At 54.0% G+C, this 6,666-nt stretch overlaps 1 long non-coding RNA gene across 1 annotated transcript; it reads left to right on the top strand.

Moving 5' to 3' along the window:
• The first annotated feature begins 2,589 nt into the window (after nt 1-2,589).
• On the top strand, nt 2,590-4,295 carry LOC110595404. Its single transcript, XR_002481812.1, has 2 exons — nt 2,590-2,903; nt 3,874-4,295. It is a non-coding gene; the product is annotated as an uncharacterized LOC110595404 (long non-coding RNA).
• The last annotated feature ends 2,371 nt before the right edge of the window (nt 4,296-6,666 follow it).

Genomic DNA, 6,666 nt, shown 5'->3' with positions numbered 1-6,666 from the left:
GGCATCGCCCGCCCCGCTTCGGCGCCCGGGGCGCAAAGCAGGGGCGCAAACTCTGCCCGAGGTGGCGACGGCTGCGGTCAGGGTTCACCCAGGAGCGACTAGGTTTCCGCGGCGGCCCAGCTGCCAGGACCCCTCCCCTCCCTGGGGTGCACCCCCAGTCCAAGACGACCCTCTTGGGTGCTGAGTCGGCGACTGGAGTAAGGGTTTCTCCGAAGCCAGCGAGCCGAGCCGAGCCACCGGGAGAATTGAAGAGGAGGAGGAGGAAGAGGAGGAGGAGGCGGAGGAGGAGGTGGAGGAGGAGAAAAAGGAGGAGGAGCAGAGTGGGAGGAGGAGCCGCCGGCCGCGGGCCCAGCCGCGCGCAATACTCTCCAAGAGCGCGCCTAGCCCAGCCCCGACTCTGCAGTCCGCGCCAGCGCAAGCCTCCGCGCCTTTTCTACAGCCGCGCCTGACATCACGTCCTGCCGCCGCGCCATTGGCCGCCCGGCGCCCCAGGCCCTGGCAGTGCGTGCTTTGGGAAGGCGGGAGACCCGAGAGGGAGGGGAGAGGGTAGAGGAGGAGAGGAGAGCCGAGATGGTGGGAGCTGGTGGGCGAGGCTGGAGGGAGGCGGCGGGAGGGAGGGAGGAGAGAGAGCGCGGGTTTGGAGTTTTTAAGCTATGAACAATTTCACGCAGTATCTTCGGAAAGGAAAACCAAACCCTCTCTCTCCTAAGAAGACAGCCAGAGGATGCTTGAGGAGGTTTCACTGCGGTCTCCCCTCGGCCCGGAGCCGCGGCCTCCGGCACCCGCTGGGGAGGCGCGAGAAGGCAGGCCTGGGGCAGAGTTCCTAGAGCCGTTGGCCGCTTGCCGTCGAGCTCCGCCTTCGGCCCGGGCTCTGCACCGCGGGCAGCGGGCGGCCGCGCAGGCCTCCTGGGGACCCAGCTGAGCCTGAGAGGCGAGACTTGCGAGAGCTGTGACTCCCGGGGAGGGAGGCCAGCCAGCACATCCTCGCTCCGAGAGAGCTAGGGCCCACTCCACAGCAGCTGGTAACTCCTCACTCTTCCCGGTCTCTCTCCAACCTGGAAGAGTGGGGTCAAGCTTGGCTTTAGGAACTCGGAAAGGCCAGGGTTCGAATCCTAGCTCTGCCATTGACATGCAGTGTAACCTTAGAAAGGGACTTAACCTCCCTTAATCTGTTTCTGGTCTTTTCAGACCAGAAACAGTCCCGTCCGCATGGGTGTGGTGTACGAAAGAGATCATGAATGTAAAACGCCTGGAGCATAGTAGGCACTAGGCAGATTCTCTAATCACCCCCCATTTCCCCTCTTCCATTAAAAACTTTCTCACTCCGAGATACACCTGGCATCAGTGAGGTTCTTAAAAAACACAGGTCCCATTCTCTGCCCACAGGGCGCGCCATGCCACAGACCTGGATGTTGTCCTGAGTCCACCCTGCCCACCTGCTGCACTCACCATCCCCCAAGGACCAACAACCCAGCCTGCCATGTAGATCACAACTGCCACCCTCAGCCTCCAGACTCCAGGCTCTATCTAGAGTCTCTTGGGGACCAGAGGGCAACACCCAGGTGTCTGGTGGAGAACGATTTAGGAAATAAAAAGTGATTGTAGAGAAAAATTGAATGAGAAAGTCAGCTGCACAGTCCCATCTCCTGGGTTCCCTTGGGAGGCAGGTTTAACTCCATTTAATAGAGTGAGGGGGTGTCCGTTTGAAGTGACCTGCTTGCCAGGACACAGCAGGGAGATAGCCAGGACTCCGCCATTTGTTTTACAGGGCGCAGAGTTGAGGCAGCACAAAATCACACATTCCACGTGCATACATAACTTTCACACATAAATATATGTATGCCTGGACTGCCCTAGCACATGCACACGTGTTCATCTCCGCTGGCAAAAACACAATCAGCACGAATTTATCTCTGTTGGCATAGCCACGGTCAGCGCCAATATAGAACCAGGATCTACACGTGGGCATCAGGCATAAGTGTCCTGTGCAGAGAAAGAGGATGCCTCTATAAAGCCGTAAGTTGCACTGTTATACCTACACTTGCGTCTCAGGCAATTCTGCTTAAATCACTGCGTCCGCTTCTACGAAACCATGTTTTGCATATTTTTTTAAAAAACACACTCGAAGTTATGAGCATGTGTGTACACGCTGCACGTGCACAGATGCCCCAACGCGAGGAAAAGACCATAAACCCAAAGCCGCGCGTGCGCGTGTGTTCACACAGACGTGTGCTCTGGCGCCTGCACACGGCCGGCGCCCAGGCACGCGGATGCCTCCACGAATACACAGGCATGTTGTACTGACGCATCTGGGGCACTTTCTTTCAAAGAAAGTAGGGAATGAAAATCTAATCTGAGAGTCACCAGGGTTCATCTGGAGGTCGCCCAAGGGGTAGAAAAAAAATTGTAACGACGCCGGAGTGTTTGTCCTTGGTGTAGCTCCGCTCCCGGGCTGGCCGGGTACAATATGTTTCGAAAGCTCGAGGGGCTGCCGTGGGATGGGAAGAGGTATGCCGTGACTCTTGCCGCGGGCTTCTCGGGAAACGTGGAAACACACCCTGCGGCTCTTCACTCCCCCATGCAAAAAAGATTCATCGCCACCTCTCTAACCAGCAGCCCAATCCGCCGCTGGACCGACCCCAAACTCCCCGGCAGCCAGGATTCCCGCCCGGTGCGCTAGTCTGTTGATCCCTCTGCGCCGGGCTGGGGCGCGCACGGGTCTGTAAGAGACTCAAGCGCATCTCCCGCCGCGGGGCGGGATCCGCGCGCCAGGCACCCGGGTTCAGAGGCCGGTAACTTTGCTAATCTCCCCCAGCGGCGGGGGCCGCCCCATGCAACCGCTGAGCCCTGTCCGCGGAGACTAAACAAGGAGAGGAATGGGCTGTAAACACACATCCTGACACGTGAGTGACATTTACACGGTGCAAGAAGCCGCGACCGAGGGAAAGGCAGAGGGTGGGGGGAGAAGGCACCAACAGGTAAAGGGAGCATTCGCAGGTGCCGGAAACGACGGCCCTTCGCCCCCCCCCCCGAAGGGAAAAGAATCCCCGAGTCCCCCTGAACCTGCCTTTTGTGGGAGGTGACAGGTGAACGGAATTCGGGTCTGGCCACTCGCGCCGCTGCCCACCTCCCCACCATCTGCTTCCTCGCAGACAAGCAGACCCGGCGCATAATGAGGCAGCAGCCTCCAGCCGGCCACCGTGACTAACTCAGAACAAAAGCGCTCCCTCCACGCTTCCTCCAACAAAGGGGCCACCAGCCCCGGCGCTCCCCGAAGGCTGCGGGGCTCCCGGCTGCCGGCTGCGGGGCCGCCGCGCGCAAACTTCCCGGGGCTCCCGGGGCTGCCGGCGCCGCCGAGCCGGGCCCGCGGAGGGAGGAAGCGCTCGCCGCCCGGAGAAAGTGAGGCCGGGCCGGGCGGGGGAGAGGGGAGGGAGCGGGGGATCCGCGGAAGGAGGGTGATTGATCAGTGCGCCGTTCCCGGCACTCTGTCCCGTTATTAGAGGCGGCCAAAGCAGGGCCACGCAATAACCTCAGAATCGCCAACTAATTGACGCTGCAGGCAACTACTTCATTGTGCGCGCTGGTTTTATGTCTTCATAGCCGGTGATTGACAAGGTGTAATTAGTCATCTCACTCGGTGATAAACATGGGCACCCTCCTCCCGCGGCATCAGGCCGTGTGTACCAGCAGAGGAAGCGATAGTTGACGCTGATATACCATTAAATCAAAATGAAGACGTTCAGAAGTGTGTGTTTGCTGTGACGCTCTGATGGTTTATTTCTCAAATACGGCACCAACAGATTTACTTGATTTGCAAGTTAACTACAACATTAACTGGTTTTATTTATTTTGCCTCTTCCTTCCTCTTCCTAGGCAGGGATGTTGCTCTTGGAGAATGTGAAGACAGTTTGCTTCTTGACAAGCGAGCGAGCGGGCGCCCAGATTTTTGCAGCCTTTCCGAGTCTACCCCGAGGGAAAGGCGCGCAGAGAAAACGCCGGATTTGGGAGCCACCCGGGAAGGATTCCGCACGGAGGAGTCGCCCTCCTTGGCCCCAAACCCGTCTGCCTGGGGGCCCCCCTTCGGGCACTGCCAGAGGATGACCTGAAACTCTGAGGATGGAGCTGGACTGGGGTTGGGGGAAGCTTCCTGAATGATAACTGCGAAGAAAAAAGAGGCAAAACAACGGCCCCCCCCCATCCCCAAGCAAAAAGGACGGTGTTCTTAGAGCTGTAGGCTGCCGTCACAGGGTCAGTTGCCTGCCTCTATTCCCGGAGAAAGTGCAACATCTTCTATCCTCCTAGCGTGCTTGCACCATTCAGCAAATTATACTCCTTGCTCACCAAAGTGGGTCTTGCTCAGGGAAGTGTGTGTGTGTGTGTGTGTGTGTGTGTGTGCGCGCGCGCGCACGCGCATGTGCGCGTGCTTCCTCAATACTAGGACTGCAGTTAGAGATGCTGGTTACTTCTTTCAGAAATCTGGAGGTTTTAAATTTTTTAAGGGAGTGGACACCCCTGGTCTGTCTTGGCTCTGGTTCTGGTTAGAGAGTGTGGCAGGGGTTGAACAACGCCACCAGCATTTGAAAATCCATTTTCAGGGTATCATGCATGCCCCCACAACACCCCCAAGTGGGATATGCTTCCTGCACGTGTCCCATCTCTCTAACCTGTTTCCTGTCTGTATAGCACTGGAGTGGTGATTCCTTGCCACTGCACAGGAATCTGGGGTTATGGTCATCTCCAAGAAAAGAGAGGGGTGAGGCTGAGTCACAGGGATAGCAGAAAAAGCTCTATATCTTCAATGGGGACTCCCCCGTTCCCAGGCTGATGGGCCTTATTCAGCAAAAGGAGAGGTGTTTTATATGGATGTGAAAGGCTATCACTCAGTAGCAAAACAGCTTAGGCATAGCTGTCTCTTCCTTTATGAAATCAGCTCTTTGCCTTGGTCACACCATACAGAAAATCTACTGATCACCACTATCGACAATAAAAATTAGTGGGGCCTTAGTTGTTTCGAAGAGGAGCCCCATGTCTGTGACACTAGAATAGATAAGTGGCTTGGCCCATGGCAGGCAGAGAGGAGACCAATTCCTCCTCCTCTTCTCCCTGCAGTGATCTGAACAATTCCGAAACTGCCTCCCCGGGCGTCAGCTGAGCAGGTTGGGGAACTAACCAGGGCTCTCTCTCTAGGGCCCTGTTAAATGTACTGAACTTAAAATGAAACACGAAGTGTGAATTTCAGGTTTGAACGTGATGCATCAGGAAACGTGGAGGTTGGCAGCCTCATTCCTCCCTCCTGCTTTTCGGTAGCAGGTATTAATATTGTATTAAATGTTATGAGAAAGTAAGGGCTGCGCAGAGGAATGTGCTCAGATGCAATTTTGTCAAGGTTTTTATCTGTGATTATGATTCCAGATGTAGATACTCCCGGAGGAGGAAAATGAGGGGCTGCTGGCGTGTGACATGTGTTTTAAGGTGTTTGGCAGTGTTTCTCAAAGTGGTGACAAAATGTTCAATTTTATTACAGGGAATTGGTAAAAGAAATATGAATACTAGGTCAGAGAGTGTTCACCTCAGCAAAAGGATTTACCATTATTGATTAGGGTGGGGAAAGTTTTTCTCTGGGCCCTGCTTAAATCACATTGTCAACAATATAAATCTGTCAGATCAGATTATTCTTAAAGAACAATTGTAACAAAATACACAATAGCTAATTGCACCCCCCACCCACAGCTAATTTCCATGCTAAGATGTAAACTGCCCTGGAAGAAAAAAAAGATGTTATTTCCTCCCCATTTGGTATAAAACCACAGCCATTTCTTGAGAGTAATTTCTTTTTAATCTAGCCCAGAATAATATCCAGCCCTGGAAGGGCCATTTTGCTAACTTGGCTGCTCTGCAAACCTTTCAGGTTGAAGCACCAAAAAACGGCAGTACACTTTCTCACACAGAGAAACACATTTTTCTTAAAGGAGAATCAGAAAGATTTTGTATGAAAAAAGTGGGGACAGGGGTTAGGGAGGAAGTTGATGAACTCTTGACTAGCTGACAACTCTTATATCTCCAAGCACTTGAGACTGGAAATTTTCCCTATCACAGCCCTTCTTCATTCAAAGGCATCTCTGCCATCCCTTTCTGACAGCAGGGCACCCCTAAATTACATTTCTAAGCACAGTTTTCCTCATAAACCTTTTATGAGCTTCATATACACTAACATTAATCGACTTGAGTGCCCAGCCAGCACTGAGTAGACAGGAGGTGGATTTGGTAAACACTTCCACAGAACAAAAAGGGGTTTTGGGCTAAAGATGCTAGACTTTGCTCCCTCTGGTTCCCAGTCAGAGGATGAGGGTCTCTATCCACTCGCTGGAGCCATTGACTTACAGATCACCCCATATCTGACATAGTCTTTCAGTCCCAGCCTTTCCCTAATCCAGGCTAAAGAATGTTGATTTTGGCTTCCCTGCCGCTGGCACTATTTTACCATCACAAAGCATACTAGACTCACAGCACAAATTGCACCTTCCGAGGAAGTAAGACAGTCCCTCTCCTAGGAGGTGACATAGAATGTGGTACTTTTTTGAGGGGAACAGTGAGGTTGCAGGGGAGGAAAAATGCCCATCGGGGCCACCATCTCTCTCTCTCTGAGCTTTCAGCAAGACCCTTCCC

Source organism: Carlito syrichta, unplaced genomic scaffold, assembly GCF_000164805.1.
Source record: "Carlito syrichta isolate Samal-C Ts95f unplaced genomic scaffold, Tarsius_syrichta-2.0.1 Scaffold301745, whole genome shotgun sequence".
NCBI lineage: Eukaryota > Metazoa > Chordata > Mammalia > Primates > Tarsiidae > Carlito > Carlito syrichta.
This window is presented reverse-complemented; position numbering and strand designations above follow the sequence as displayed.